Raw genomic sequence first — 16,040 nt, 5'->3', positions numbered from 1 at the left:
TAGCACTGTCCCTTCTCTCTTTTTCTCACATTTTTTTGGTGGGCTCTTTGGCCTCTTTTTATTATTATTATTTTTGTGGGCATCTTTGGCCTCTTTTTGTAAATGGGCTTCACTGGCCTCTTTTATTTCCTCACATGGGACAATGCTCCATCAATGATGATCATCACACTTACAACTCAAAACTTAGAGCAATGATGACTCTATAAGGAATGCCTTCGGTAGTGTACCGTGACAATGATCTAGCATGGCATAGACATCAATGGAAACATCATGCTAGCTATCTTATGATCATGCAATGGCAATGTAGAAGTGGTGGCACATCTCATGGTGGTAGTTGCATGGCAATATATCTCGGAATGGCTTTGAAAAAGCCATAGTAGGTAGGTATGGTGGCTCTTTTGAGGGAGGCTAATGGTGGGTTTTATGCACCGGCGAAAGTTGCACGGCACTAAAGAAGATAGTGATGGTGGAAGGTGAAAGTGCATCTAAACCATGGACTCAACATTAGTCATGAAGAACTCATATACTTGTTCCAAAAGTTTTAGTAGTAATCGAAACAAAGCATTCAATGCATACTCCTAGGGGAAGGGTTGGTAGGTATAAACCATCGCGCGATCCCGATCGCCACACAAAGGATGACAATCAATAAACTAATCATGCTCAGACTTCATCACATAGCGGTTCACCGTACGTGCATGCTACGAGAATCACTAACTTCAACACAAGTATTTCTAGATCCACAACACCTTACTAATATAACTTCAATATTACCACAACCACAACTCAAAACTAATTGAGATGAATCAAAGTTCTCTAACTATTCAATGCACATGAAGGTGGAAGTTTTCATATCCCTTTGGATAACTACCCCTTTTGAGACTACTTTCATAGCATAGATCAACTACCACGCCATGCGCTTGCGTGCTCTAAAACATAGAAGTGAAACACATAGAGCAAAATCAACTAGCTCAAAAGATATAAGTGAAACACATGTGAGCTGAATTGCCTAATTAAAGGATATAAGTGAAGCTCGACAAAATCACGGTGAGTGCATGTATCTCTCTCTAGGTGTGCAGAAAGGAAGATTTTGACACAACAAAAATAAAATACTCCTACGATACAAGACGCTCCAAGAAAAACACATAACATGTGGTGAATAAAAATATAGCCCCAAGTAACGTTACCGATGGATTGAAGACGAAAGAGGGGATGCCTTCCCGGGGCATCCCCAAGCTTAGGCTTTTTCGGCATCCTTGAATCAACTTGGGGTGCCTTGGGCATCCCCAAGCTTGAGCTCTTGCCACTCTTTATCTCTTTGTCCATAAGAACTTCACCAAACTTGAAAACTTCACAACACGAAACTTTAAACAGAAACTCGTGATATCATTAGTACAAGAAAGCAAATCACCACTTCCTTAGGTACTGTAACAAACTTAAATTCTACTTATGTTGATGTTGGGTTACTGTATTTTCAATCTTCCATGGCTAATACCCCCCGATACTATCCATAGTTTCATCAAAATAAGCAACCAACTCAACAAAAATAGAATCTGTTAACAGCAGACCAGTCTGTAGCAATCTATATACTTCGTATAGTTTTGGTACTTCAAAAATTATGAAAAATTATGACAGTCTGAAGAATTTGCGTAGCAATCAGCAGCAAAAAGAATCAACTCAAAAGCTCTCACAGAAAAAAATGAAAATTCTTTTCGTGAGCAGAAAGCTTTTGTCTTTTCCAGCATGATCAAATGATCATCCCCAAGACTTATCATAACGGTTTTACTTGGCACAAACGCAAAAGAAACACGAAAAACACAATCATAATAGAATTATGAAAGTGTGGAAAACACAAAACAGAAAGAAAAAGGATTGATTCGTTGGGTTGCCTCCCAACAAGCGCTATTGTTTAATGCCCTTAGCTAGGCATAAGGTGATGGAATCACGTATAGTCATCTTTGGTGCTCAAACCATAAGTAGCCCTCATTATAGATTCATAAGGCAATATTATTTTCTTTCTAGGAAAATGCTCCATGCCCTTCTTTAGAGGAAATTGAAATCTAATATTCCCTTCCTTCATATCGATGATAGCACTAATAGTCCTTAGGAAAGGTCTACCAAGAATAATGGGACATGAAGGATTGCAATCTATGTCAAGTACAATGAAATCCACGGGTACATTGTTCTTATTTGCAACAATAACAACATCATTGATCCTTCCCATGGGTTTCTTGACAGTAGAATCCGCAAGATGCAAATTAAGATTACACTCTTCAATCTCATGAAAACCAAGAATATCACATAAAGACTTTGGAATCGCGGAAACACTAGCACCCAAATCACACAAAGCATTGCATTCATAGTTTTTGATTTTGTTTCTGATAGTAGGTTCCCACTCATCATGAAGTTTTGTAGGTATAGAGACTTCTAATTCGAGTTTCTCTTCAAGAGATTTCATCATAGCATCTACGATATGTGTGGTAAAGGATTTGCTTTGGCTATAAGCATCTGGAGAGTTTGCAATGGATTGCATCAATGAAAAGCATTCAAACAAGGAGCTACTATCATAATTGAATTCCTTGAAATCCAAAGTGGGAGTTTCATTACTACCCAATATTTTGATTTCTTCTACTCCACTCTCCACACCTTTATCATCAAGATAGGTGGACTCCTAAACATTGGGGCGTTTTTCAACCAAAGTGGATTCATATCCAGCCCCTTCATCAATAGGTTTGACACCCGAAAACAAAGATTCAAGAGGAGTCAGACCAAGCACTTTAGGATCTTCGTGATTTGCATCACTAGAACGCACCCTTTTTAACCATTCATGCCTAGCGCGAATTTGGGCGGTTCTTTCTTTGCTCTCATTCATGGAGACACACATAGCTTTTAAATTTTCATGCAAGTTGACCTTGGGAGGAGCACATCTAACTTTTAAAGCATCAATATCACAAGACATCCTATCAACGCTCTTAACCAAATCGTCTATTTTGAGTAGTTTTTCCTCTATGGATGCATTGAAAATCTTTTGAGAGTTGATGAACTCTTTGATATTACTCTCTAAATTAGAGGGTAATTTTTTATGATTTCCATAAGTGTTGTTGTAGGAATTGCCATAATTGTTAGAGGAGTTACTAGGAAAAGGCCTAGGAACATAGTTTCCTTTAAAAGCATTGTTGTTGCCAAAATTGTTCCTACCAACAAAATTAACGGCCAAACTAGTGTTGCTACTATCAATCAAGGAAGATAGTGGCATGTCATTAGGATCTAAAGGAGCATTTCTACTAGCAACCAAATTCATCAACTCGTCCTTCTTAGCACTAAGCGAGTTAATTTCATCTATAGCGTGTACCTTTTTGCTACCAGGTGACCTTTTAGTGTGCCACTGAGAGTAGTTGGTCATGATATTGTCTAGGAGTTTTGTAGCTTCTCCTAACGTGATTTCCATGAACGTTCCACCTGAGGCGGAGTCCAAGATATTTTGAGAAGGAAAATTCAAACCAGCGTAAAAGATTTGTATAATCACCCACAAACTCAAGCCATGAGCAGGACAATTTCTAATCATTAACTTCATCCTCTCCAAAGATTGTGCAACGTGTTCATGATCAAGTTGCTTGAAATTCATGATATCGTTACGGAGAGAGATAATCTTAGCCGGCGGAAAATACTTGGATATGTAAGCATCTTTGCACTTATTCCAAGGATCGATACTATTTTTAGGCAAACAAGAAAACCAAGTTTTCGCACGATCTCGCAAAGAGAACAGAAAAAGCTTCAATTTAACAACATCTTTATCCACATCTTTCTTCTTTTTCATATCGCAAAGTTCAATGAAAGTATTGAGATGGGATGCGGCATCTTCACTAGGGAGGCCAGAAAATTGCTCTTTCATAACAAGATTCACCAAGGCAGCGTTGATTTCATATGATTCCGCACTAGTGGCGGGAGCAATCGGAGTACTAATAAAATCATTATTATTAGTATTCGAGAAGTCGCAAAGTTTGTTGTTTTCAGCCATGATGACTTCAACAAACAAACAAGAACACAAGCAAGCAAAAAAACTGGCAAAGGAAAACGGCAAAAGGCAAATGAAAATAGCAAAGGAGAAATACAAATGAAAACGGCAAATGTGAAGTGGGGGAGAGGAAAACGAGAGGCAACTGACAAAAAAGGTAAATGCAAGAGATGAGTTTGTGACACTATGACAGCCCAAGACCGACATTCCAGAAGATTCCCCTTCAATTCCGTTTTCATCGTGTGTCTATTTTTCTTTTGCGCATCATCATTGCATCATGTGCATTCTGCATTGCATCGGCATATCCGTTGCTGCCAGTTTTCAAAAGTTGCATCCGTTGTTAGTTGCCGGTTCTTGTCGTAGTCCGTTCTGAGCCCGACCACACTCGCACGCGCCGCGGCATCGTCAAAACCCTGTTTTAAAAGTGTGTTGAAAACTTTCTCTGAACGGGGTGAAACTTGGCATGCGGTCATGATTAGTTATAGCTAGGCCGCCTGTCGAATTTCGTCGCGATCGGAGTTCGTCTGGTACCCGAACGGTCGACCGTAGCGGCACCGTATTCGGTATATCGTCGCACGTTTGTCGGTGTTTTAAAAATCGTTGCCACGTCGCCCGTTTGCCCTCTCGTCTCCGGATATCCACACTACACGGCCACTTACCCATTCCCGCGTGCGGAATCGTCTGAATCCGACCGCACGGTTGGATCTGGAAAGAAATTCCGGGTAACCTAGCCCCCCCCCCCCATTTGTCTATAAATAGACCCCTCCTATATTTTGGACATCAACCCTAGCCCTGCCTCGTTTTCCGTGCCTTCCCAAACCCTAGCCGCCAGTCAAACCCTCCTCTCTCCTCGAGCGGGCCCGCGAGGCCTAGATCCGACCCGCTCGGGCCCGAGCCGCCGCAGCCCCGTCCATGGCCTCGCCCTGGCCGAGATGCCCTGCCCGCAGCTGCCGGAGCAGCCACCTGACCGGAGCGCCGCCATCCTCCGGCAAGCGCGCGTCGCCTCCCCGTCCTCGCGCCGGTCGCCATATCTCCGACCAGCCGGAGTGCTCGCCGCGCCGGTCAAAGGCCACCATAGCTGCTGCCGTTCCCCTCACGAGTAGCGTGCTTCGTAGCAGTTCAGGTCGAAGGGGCTTCGGTTCCCGTGACCAGATCGCTTCTCCTAGACCCGAGAGCTCCAACCCCGCCGCCGGATCTGTAGGTTCCCTTGCCACCGTTTCGTTCCCGGCCGGCCCGAGCCGCCGCCGCCCCGGTAACTTGCCGCCGCCGCCTGGGACTCGCCTCGTTGGGATCAGGAGGACGAGGCTCCCACCCGCGTTGACCGCTGCCTCGCAGCGTGGGCCTCGGCCTAGCTCGCCTCCTCCCGCTGGCCTGCCTCGCCCCGCCTCCGATCTGGGCTGAGCCCATCAGGTGCGCCCCCCCCTTGCCCCCTATCCCGCGTACATGGCGCGTTATAGCATATAGCGACGCTGCCTGTTTAGGCCCGTTAGGCAATTCGGCCCGTTAGATTTTTTTAGAGTTTTCAGAATTTATTAATTCCAGATTTTAGACGTATATTTAGATGACCGTAACTTTTATTCCGTTAGTCGGTTCAAGGCGTGTAGTATATAGTTTTCGGCTAGTTTTGCGCGTAGAATCCGATTTTGCAACTTGCATATTTGTTTGGCGTGGTTTGCCATGCCAAATGCATAGATTAGCGTGTTGTTCTAATAATTTTCATCCCGTATTTATTTTTCACGCAAGACCGGATTGCTCGGATACCTTAGATAAAATATCCATTTTTAGGAATCACTTTTCCATGTATTTTAGAGTAGTCGGTGGTATTTTTGCGAGTAGGGATTTGCCGCTAGTTTATTTTCCGTGTATAGGTAATTATCTCGCATTTACGTGTGGGATTATTATTGTTGTGCAACCCCACATATTTTATATGTTTTCGGGGTAGAAAAATCCATGGGATTTTTCTGTGCAATTAGTTTTAGCATTAGATCAAGTTAGTTCGCGCGATATTTTGCCATGTTGCCCTCTTGTCTTTTTCGTACGATTTATTCCGTGCTTCGTTTGATTAAGTTGTCAACTGGAGAGTTGATCTTTGATGTTTAGTCTAGCCCCTGGTATTTTTGGTTGCAATAGAAATGCATGTTTAGGTGTTGTTTGCTTGCTCGCAAGTTGCTAGAAATAGTGTTGTTTTAGGGATGCTGCAATATTTCTAAGTCTGGAATCTGTTATATTTTGTTGTTGTCTTGTCTTGCTTCTATCTTTTGATCTGTAGCTCTTTTGAGGTTGGTGCAATGGAGTTAGTTGTAGACCTTGTGATTCTCTAGCGTGCTGTGAATTTTCATGCCATTTGGAGTCATGTAGCTTATGGTTTTGCTTCTGTCAATATGCCTTCAGATCGAAAACTGCACTTTCGTGAAGTGTTATTTTCACTAAGTCTGAAATAGTGTGTGAGATGCCATTTTGTGACTTCTTTCTCTAGTGTTCCTTGATGTCAGGCTAGTTGTTGTTAGTTATTTGTAGTAGTGCTTCTTTCCCTCTTTCGTTTCATGCCTTGGTTGAGTATATTGGAGTTGAGTAGCTCGTAGTTGTGGGGCGTAGAAAATGCTATGTGGCTGATTTTGGCAGATTGTAGTGAAATCTTGTTTTGCTCGTAGTTTTTGAACCGTAGCTCCGTTTTGATCGTGTCCTACATGAAACTTGCTTAGAATCTCGTGTAGTTTCATTTTATTTTGCTGGTTATATGTTTTGAAGTACTCGTGACCGTCGTTGCACACATATTGCATTCATGCCATCATATCTTGCGGTGCTTGTAACTTTTGATCCGTAGCTCCGTTGGAGATGTTCTCTACATGTAAATTGCTTGTAACGACGTGTAGAATCACGTGAACCTATTTTTTTTGCTGTTTAAAAACTAATTAAATGTGTTAGTTCAGATTTGGATGGAATTGTAAATTAACATGTGAGGTCGTCTCGGAGGTGCTATATGTCATTTCCGACCTCATTTAAAATGCCTAGATAGGTTGTTTAATTACGCTTCACCTCTTGCCATGTTTAACCACATTTATTATTGCCGTGTATCTAATCGGGATAGAACTAAATAAATAAACGTGGAGTTTCGTCAATATGCAACTCGTTGCATATTGAACGTCACTTAATGTTTAGTGTTTGACTGTGTGAATTGTCATGCCGTCACTTGCATGTATTCAGCTGCTCATGCATCATATGTGTTGTGCATCGCATGGTGAATTCCGTGTGTTGATTTGTGTTTCCGGTTTGCTTCGCCTCGATAGAGTTCCGCAGCGTGCCGGATTGTGAGGACCCGTTCGACTACGTCGGTTCGTCTGCTTCACAGAGGCGTTCTTCTTCCAAGCGGGATCTCAGGCAAGATGACCATTTCCCCATATACCATTACTATCATTGCCATTCTAGTTTATCGCTTCTATCGATTATGTCTTGTTGCCTAGCACATGTTAAATATCAGCCTCTCAACATTGCCATGAAAACCTTCAACCTGTTCGACCTAGCAAACCACTGATTGGCTATGTTACCGCTTGCTTAACCTTGTGTTAGCGTTGCTAGTTGCAGGTGCAGTTGCTTCCATGTGATAACATGGGTTCCTTGTTATATCACCCTATTAAATGTTATTTAATTTAATGCACCTATATACTTGGTAAAAGGTGGAAGGCTCGGCCTTTCTAGCTTGGTGTTTTGTTTTACCTTTGCCCCTTAGTTTCAGCTACCAGTGTTATGTTCCATAATTGAGCGCTCCTAACACGATCGGGGTTGTTATGGGGACCCCCTTGATAATTCGTTTTAGATTAAAGATGGTCTGGCAAGGCCCAACATTGGTACTATTTGCCCAACATAATAATTCTGTTAAACTGAAATGCATAGGGAGTTAGCGCTACCCGAGGAGTAATTCTACATAATACAGGGGGGCTAGTGCTGATGGTGCTGGTCCAAAACTAGAGCCGTTTGCGGGGCCAACCCGGGGCAACTTGGGAGATTTCTATCAGGCCACCGTACGCTGTGCTTATCCGTCGTGTCCTGAGAACGAGATACGCGGCTCCTATCGGGATTGTCGACACGTCGGGCGGCCTTGCTGGATTAGTTTTACCTTTGACGAGATATCGGTGATGCTTTGGGTAATCTCAGAGTTGAGGTTTTCCGGTGATGCTTTGGATAATCTCAGAGTTGAGGTTTTCCACTAAGGAGTCCGACGAGATCGCTAGCTTCGTGATCGAGGATTTCTATGTGACTTGTGGTAATTTGTGATGGACTAGTTGGAGCACCCCTGCAGGGTTAAATCTTTCAGAAAGCCGTGCCCGTGGTTATGTGGCAATGTGGAAACTTTGTTTAACACTGGTTCTAGATAACTTGAAGTTAACTTAATTAAAATATGCCAACTGTGTGCGTAACCGTGACTGTCTCTTTCGTGAGTTCTTTCTCCGATCGAGGACACGATGGGGTTATGTCTGACGTAGGTAGGTGTTCAGGATCATTCATTTGATCATCAGTAGTTCACGTCCGTTATGCGTAGATCTTCCCCCTCTTATTTCCTGTACTCGTAAGTTAGCCACCAAATATATGCTTAGCCGCTGCTGCAACCTCACCACTTAACCATGCCTCACCCATTAAGCTTTTCTAGTCTTGATACCTTTGGAAATGAGATTGCTGAGTCCCCTGTGGCTCACAGAATACTACAACACCAGTTGCAGGTAAAGGTAAAGGTTACTCGACGCGAGCGCGTTGTTTGTTCATTTGGAGTTGCTTCTTCTTCTTCTTCTTCATCGATCTAGGATGGGTTCCAGGCCGGCAGCCTGGGATAGCAACGATGGACGTCGTTCTTCTTTTCTCGTTTGTTTTCGTCCGTAGTTGGACCCTGCTCTTCATCATGATGTTTATGTATTGTACTGTTGTGACTCTGATGTAGCTTGTGGCGAGTATAAGCCAATTCTATATATATATATATATATATATATATATATCTTCTTTTCAGTACATGTACTTGTAACGATATCCATTCTTGCAACACGACGAGGTGCGCTTCTATCCCTGACGAGGCCTTCGTGCCAAATTGAGGATAGGGTCGCATCTTGGGCGTGACAAGTTGGTATCAGAGCAGTACCGACCTAGGATCCCCCTTGATTGATCGAATTTGGCCGAGTCGAGTCTAGTGAAAAACTACTTTGATTCTAGTTATATATCGGAGAGTAGGATTCTTTTTTCTCCTCTTCTATGCTCTGGTGAGGAATCTTGATGTAATAATTTAATTCTACTACTCTTCTCACTCAAAAAAAAATTAGGATCACGCGGATATTCTTGGGATCTATATGATGCCGATGTGATGGAGTTCTGTCTTGGTGCCTCCTGTCTGACTTGATTTTCTTCCGGGGAGTTGAACTCCAGGAGATTCTCGAGCACATCGTTATCATTCAGATTTCTTAATATCTCAGATCGAAGGATGTTCGTAATTGCTTCAATACTAGTAGTGGCGAGATAATCCCGATGTCCCCAGTACTAGTGCAGATTGTTCGGGAGTACTGCCATACTTTGTATCATTGTGATCACGAAGGTCTGTTGTAGATGAAGGTCCGAGATTCTGTTTGTGTGTTGACGGATGTGATACAGGTGCCGGGTTAGTATAGGAGTTGTGTGAATATTACTCCTTGTATCCATGTACCAGATTGCATGACCAGATATTTCGGGAATTCATAGGTGGGAATTCAAGTAGTTGCTTATAGGAAAATCTTCCAACAAATACATGATGTTAGGTTGGGGTTCGACATCTAGTGGATTCGTTTGTTGATGGTCGACTTACAGCGGTACACGTTGTGTCTTAAAGAGTCCTTGTAGCTTGCTACGACTCGGGGACGCTTCGTATGTCGGGTGCACTGCCTTGCACTTGATGGCTACTGTAAAATCGAGCCCGTGCGATCCTGTCCACGAAAATATCGGACGAAATCTTTCTCATGAGTTTGTTCTGGCTAATTGCAAGCCGCATCCTTGTTTTTGTTGAAATATGGTAATTCAAGTTGCTTCAATGTCAAGTGGTGATTTCAGATCTTTCCAAGAGGTGTTCTCATAATTTTTATGTGAGAATGCAAATTCTTTTGTTCAATCAATTGTCTTATCATTCTTGTCAACCAGAGTCGTCATGTTAGTTCTTTTCCGACCGGTGTGTTTCTCTCCAAGTGGATTCAATCCTCTCCAATTTTTGCAAGATCATTCTCTCATTTTATTCCGGAGTTCATCTCATCTGTCCCAAGTTGTCTTTGTTTTTCCCCACCCTCCCGCCCTTTTTCTCAGTGATTCAATTTTCATCCAAGAGTTTTCTTTTCTTTGTGCTTCTGCTGGTTGTTCTTTTCTATCTTATCTGGTGATTCATTGTGAAGATTCTCAGGAGCTTCGTGTTCATATTTATTCATTCTTGTCATCTTTTCCGATGAACTCAGTTCAGCTAGCCGTGTTCATATATTCTTTTCATCCTTGTAATTCTTTCCTATGTTGGAAATTTTTATCAGTCTATCTTCTTGTTGTCATTTCTCTCTATTCTATCCGGAGCGTTGAAGTTATCTCAGAATTCTTGTTCTCAATTCTTTAATTATTTCAAGGTGCTCAGCCTCATCTAGTTTTCCTTATACCGGTGCAATATCTCTCTTTCTAGCAATCTTTTCAACGTTGGTTTCTTTGAGTGGGCCCATAACCGACAGGTTTTTCCCAGGATCTTATATAGCTTTGTAATTTTTCCGGAGATCTCTATATCTTTTCAACTATGACATAAGTATGAATTTCATCAGTTATAGCCCTTCTCCAAGATCTATTCGAATTAATTCATTCTTTGGCTCAACCTTTCATTCTTCGTTATTCCGGAGTGTCTCAGTTATTCTTGGTGTTGTTCTCGTCGTCATTCTCAGCTTGCAAATTTGAAGGAGTGTTTCTCTCAAATCTTGGTCCATTCTCTTGGAGATTCTTCATTTCAGCTTTGTGCAATCATCTTGAATTTGTTTTCAATCATGAGTGATTCATTTCTTTCTATTCGGTGCTTTTCTGAATTGTTTTCATTCTCGATCCTCCGAAGGCCATCATTTTAGAAGATTCTTCGTTCTAAGCTTTTAGCTTCATCCTCAATTCTTCTTAATTGTTGTGTCTTCGTTCGTCTCTCTATTCTTCCGTGCCTTGTTCAAGTTTTCTGTTAGGTGGATCATGATCTCTTCATTCTCATCTATCTCCATTAATTCTTGGTATTCCCATTCAATTGTGAATTCTTACCGGTTCTTCCTTCAATTTTGCTTCAAGTGGTGTTTTTCTCTCTGTCTCTCCAAGATTCTTTCAAGAAGAATAAGTGGTATGCTAAATCCGTTGTTTGTCATCAATTAAACTTGATGAAGGATAAGCATAACATAACTGTTATTCTTGTTTCATCAAATGATTTCAATTCTTCTTCTGCAGTGGCTCATGATGTCAATTCATTCTCATGTGTTCTTCAAGATTCTTATTGGAGAACCTCAAGTTTTCTTCTCTTGCATCTCCAAGTGCATTTGTTCTTCCTTATCCTTGAGGTGGTATTATAGCATTCTTGTTAGTGTAGGAGCCTCGAAGAGTTTTTCCTTTCAAGAATGAGATTATTAAACCCACCAATTCTATGATCATGAGATAGTTTCAACTCATGATTTCTTCATTGAGCTATCTTGGTTTGGATTTCACCTAAGGCTTTTCCTATGGTTTGTTGCTATCATGGTGCTTTTCATTTATCCAAGTTCTCAATGTATCCTCTTGGTGTAAGAATTGTCCATATCTTGTTTCTCCCAATCAATCCTTGTTTCTGTTGGTGGCTGGTTGTCACTTCATTAGTTTGGAAAGGTTTCCATAAGACCACTACTATCTTGTTCTTTTCGTTGTTGTTTTTCAACAACTCCGCCCACTTTCTTGCAAGAATGCTTGCCAAGTTCATTGGAGTTAGTAGTTGTCATTCTCTCTTCATTCTCTTCTTCCGTATGAGCTAGTTCCTATTCTTTTGTTCCGGAGGCATTGTGATGTTGCTCTTTTGGGTCAATCTTGTTGTTCTATCAAGATCATGGTGTTCCCTTTCTCTATTTAGTTGTTTGTTATGAATATTGTCTAATTCTCCTACCTTTTCGAATTTTTTGTCCCATTTTCCTACCGAAGTGCTGCCGAAATTTTCCGTGAATTCTTGCTTCTTTCTCATATCATTCCTCGTTGCTTTGCAACCTTCAAGGAACATTGGTTTCACTCGTTTGTCAAAGAAGCGACTAAGTTTTTACCTCTTGTTGTTTCTCATCCTCTCCCCCTTCATTCTTGGATCTCGGTGCGAGATCCTCTTGTAGTGTAGGAGAGTTGTGACAGCCCGAGACCGATGTTCCTGAAGATTCCCCTTCTATTCCGTTTTCGTCGTGTGTCTATTTTTCTTTTGTCGCATCATCATCGCATCATGCGCATTCTGCATTGCATCGGCATATCCGTTGCCGCCAGTTTTCAAAAGTTGCATCCGTTGTTAGTTGCCGGTTCTTGTCGTAGTCCGTTTTGAGTCCGACCGCACTCGCACGCGCCGCGGCATCGTCAAAACCCTGTTTTAAAAGTGTGTTGAAAACTTTCTCTGATTGGGGTGAAACTTGGCATGCGGTCATGATTAGATATAGCTAGGCCGCCTGTCGAATTTCGTCGCGATCGGAGTTCGTATGGTACCCGAACGGTCGACCGTAGTGGCACCGTATTCGGTATATCGTCGGACGTGTGTCGGTGTTTTAAAAATCGTTGCCGCGTCGCCCGTTTCCCATCACGTCTCCTGATATCCACACTACACGGCCACTTACTCGTTCCCGCGTGCGGAATCGTCCGAATCCGACCGCACGGTTGGATCCGAAACGAAATTCTGGGTAACCTAGCCCCCCCCCATTCGTCTATAAATAGACCCCTCCTATATTTTGGACAGCAACCCTAGCCCTGCCTCGTTTCTCGTGCCTTCCCAAACCCTAGCCGCCAACCAAACCCTCATCTCTCCTCGAGCAGGCCCGCCAGGCCCAGATCTAGCCCTCTCGGGCCCGAGCCGCTGCAGCCCCGTCCATGGCCTCGCCCTCGCCGATATGCCGTGCCCGCAGCCGCCGGAGCAGCCACCTGACCAGAGCGCCACTGTCCTTCGGCCAGCGTTGGTCGCCTCGCCGTCCTCACGTCGGTCAAAGGCCGCCAGAGCTGCTGCCGTTCCCCTCGCGAGTAGCGTGCTTCGCAGCAGTTCAGGTCGAAGGGGCTTCGGTTCCCGTGATCAAATCGCTTCTCCTGGACCCGAGAGCTCCAACCCCGCCGCCAGATCTTTAGGTTCCCTCGCCGCCGTCTCGTTCCCGGCCGGCCCGAGCCGCCTCCGCCCCGGGAACCTGAAGCCGCCGCCGCCTGGGGCCTCGCCTCGTCGGGATCAGGAGGACGAGGCTCCCACCCGCGTTGACCGCTGCCTGGCAGCGTGGGCCTCGGCCCAGCTCGCCTCCTCCCGCTGGCCTGCCTCGCCCCGCCTCCGATCTGGGCTAAGCCCATCAGGTGCGCCCCCCCCTTGCCCCCTATCCCGCGCACATGGCGCGTTATAGCATATAGCGACGCTGCCTGTTTAGGCCCGTTAGGCAATTCGGCCCGTTAGATTTTTTTAGAGTTTTCGGAATTTATTAATTCTGGATTTTAGACGTATATTTAGACGACCGTAACTTTTATTCCGTTAGTCGGTTCGAGGCGTGTAGTATATGGTTTTCAGGTAGTTTTCCGCGTAGAATCCGATTTTGGAACTTGCATATTTGCTTGACGTGGTTTGCCGTCCCAAATGCATAGATTAGCGTGCTGTTCCAATAATTTTTGTCTCGTATTTATTTTTCGCGCAAGACCGGATTGCTTGGATGCCTTAGATAACATGTCCATGTTTTAGGAACCACTTTTCCATGTATTTTAGAGTATTCGGTGGTATTTTTGCGAGTAGGGATTTGCCGCTAGTTTATTTTCCGTGTATAGGTAATTATCTCGCATTTACGTGTGGGATTATTATTGTTGTGCAACCCCACATATTTTATATGTTTTCGGGGTAGAAAATTCCATGTGATTTTTCTGTGCAATCAGTTTTAGCATTAGAGCAAGTTAGTTCGCGCGATATTTTGCCATGTTGCCCTCTTGTCTTTTTCGTAGGATTTATTCCGTGCTTCGTTTGATTAAGTTGTCAACTAGAGAGTTGATCTTTGATGTTTAGTCTAGCCCCTGGTATTTTTGGTTGCAATAGAAATGCATGTTTAGGTGTGGTTTGCTTGCTCTCCAGTTGCTAGAAATAGCGTTGTTTTAGGATGCTAAAATATTTCTAAGTCTGGAATCTGTTATATTTTGTTGTTGTCTTGTCTTGCGTCTATCTTTTGATTTGTAGCTCTTTTGAGGTTGGTGCAATGGAGTTAGTTGTAGACCTTGTGATTCTCTAGCATGCTTGGAATTTTCATGCCATTTAGAGTCATGTAGCATATGGTTTTGCTGCTGTCAATATGCCTTCAGATCGAAAACTGCACTTTCATGAAGTGTTATTTTCACTAAGTCTGAAATAGTGTGTGAGATGCCATTTTGTGACTTCTTTCTCTAGTGTTCCTTGATGCCACGCTAGTTGTTGTTAGTTGTTTGTAGTAGTGCTTCTTGCCCTCTCTAGTGTCATGCCTTGGTTGAGTATATTGGAGTTGAGTAGCTCGTAGTTGTGGGGCGTAGAAAATGCTATGTGGCTGATTTTGGCAGATTGTAGTGAAATCTTGTTTTGCTCGTAGTTTTTGAACCGTCGCTCCGTTTTGATCGTGTCCTACATGAAACTTGCTTAGAATCTCGTGTAGTTTCATTTTCTTTTGCTGGTTGTATGTTTTGAAGTGCTCGTGACCGTCGTTGCACACATATTGCATTCTTGCCATCATATCTTGCGGTGCTTGTAACTTTTGATCCGTAGCTCCGTTGGAGATGTTCTCTATGTGTAAATTGCTTGTAACGACGCGTAGAATCATGTGAACCTATTTGTTTTGCTGTTTAACAACTAATTAAATGTGTTAGTTCAGATCTGGATAGAATTGTAAATTAACATGTGAGGTCGTCTCGGAGGTGCTATATGTCATTTCCAACCTCATTTAAAATGCCTAGATAGGTAGTTTAATTACGCTTCACCTCTTGCCATGTTTAACCACATTTATTATTGTTGTGCATCTAATCGGGATAGAACTAAATAAATAAACATGGAGTTTCATCAATATGCAACTTGTTGCATATTGAACTTCACTTAATGTGTAGTGTTTGATTGGGTGGATTGTCTTGCCGTGACTTGCATGTATTCAGCTGCTCATGCATCATATGTGTTGTGCATCGCGTGGTGAATTCCGTGTGTTGATTTGTGTTTCCAGTTTTCTTCGTCTCGATAGAGTTCGGCAGCGTGCCGGATTGTGAGGACCCGTTCGACAACGTCGGTTCGTCTGCTTCACGGAGGCGTTCTTCTTCCAAGCGGGATCTCAGGCAAGATGACCATTTCCCCAGATACCATTACTATCATTGCCATGCTAGTTTATCGCTTCTATCGATTATGTCTCGTTGCCTACCACATGTTAAATATCAGCCTCTCAATAATGCCATGAAAACTTTCAACCTGTTCGACCTAGCAAAGCACTGATTGGCTATGTTACCACTTCTTAACCTTGTGTTAGCGTTGCTAGTTGCAGGTGTAGTTGCTTCCATGTGATAACATGGGTTCCTTGTTATATCACCCTATTAAATGCTATTTAATTTAATGCACATATATACTTGGTAAAAGGTGGAAGGCTCGGCCTTTCTAGCCTGGTGTTTTGTTCCACCTTTGCCCCCTTAGTTTCGGCTACCGGTGTTACATTCCATAATTGAGCGCTCCTAACACGATCGGGGTTGTTATCGGGACCCCATTGATAACTCGTTTTAGATTAAAGCTGGTCTGTCAAGGCCCAACATTGGTACTATTTGCCCAACATAATAATTCTGTTAAACTGAAATGCATAGGGAG

Source organism: Hordeum vulgare, chromosome 7H, assembly GCF_904849725.1.
Source record: "Hordeum vulgare subsp. vulgare chromosome 7H, MorexV3_pseudomolecules_assembly, whole genome shotgun sequence".
Lineage (NCBI taxonomy): Eukaryota > Viridiplantae > Streptophyta > Magnoliopsida > Poales > Poaceae > Hordeum > Hordeum vulgare.
The sequence above is the reverse complement of the archived record's forward strand: the minus strand, read 5'-3'. Positions refer to the sequence as shown.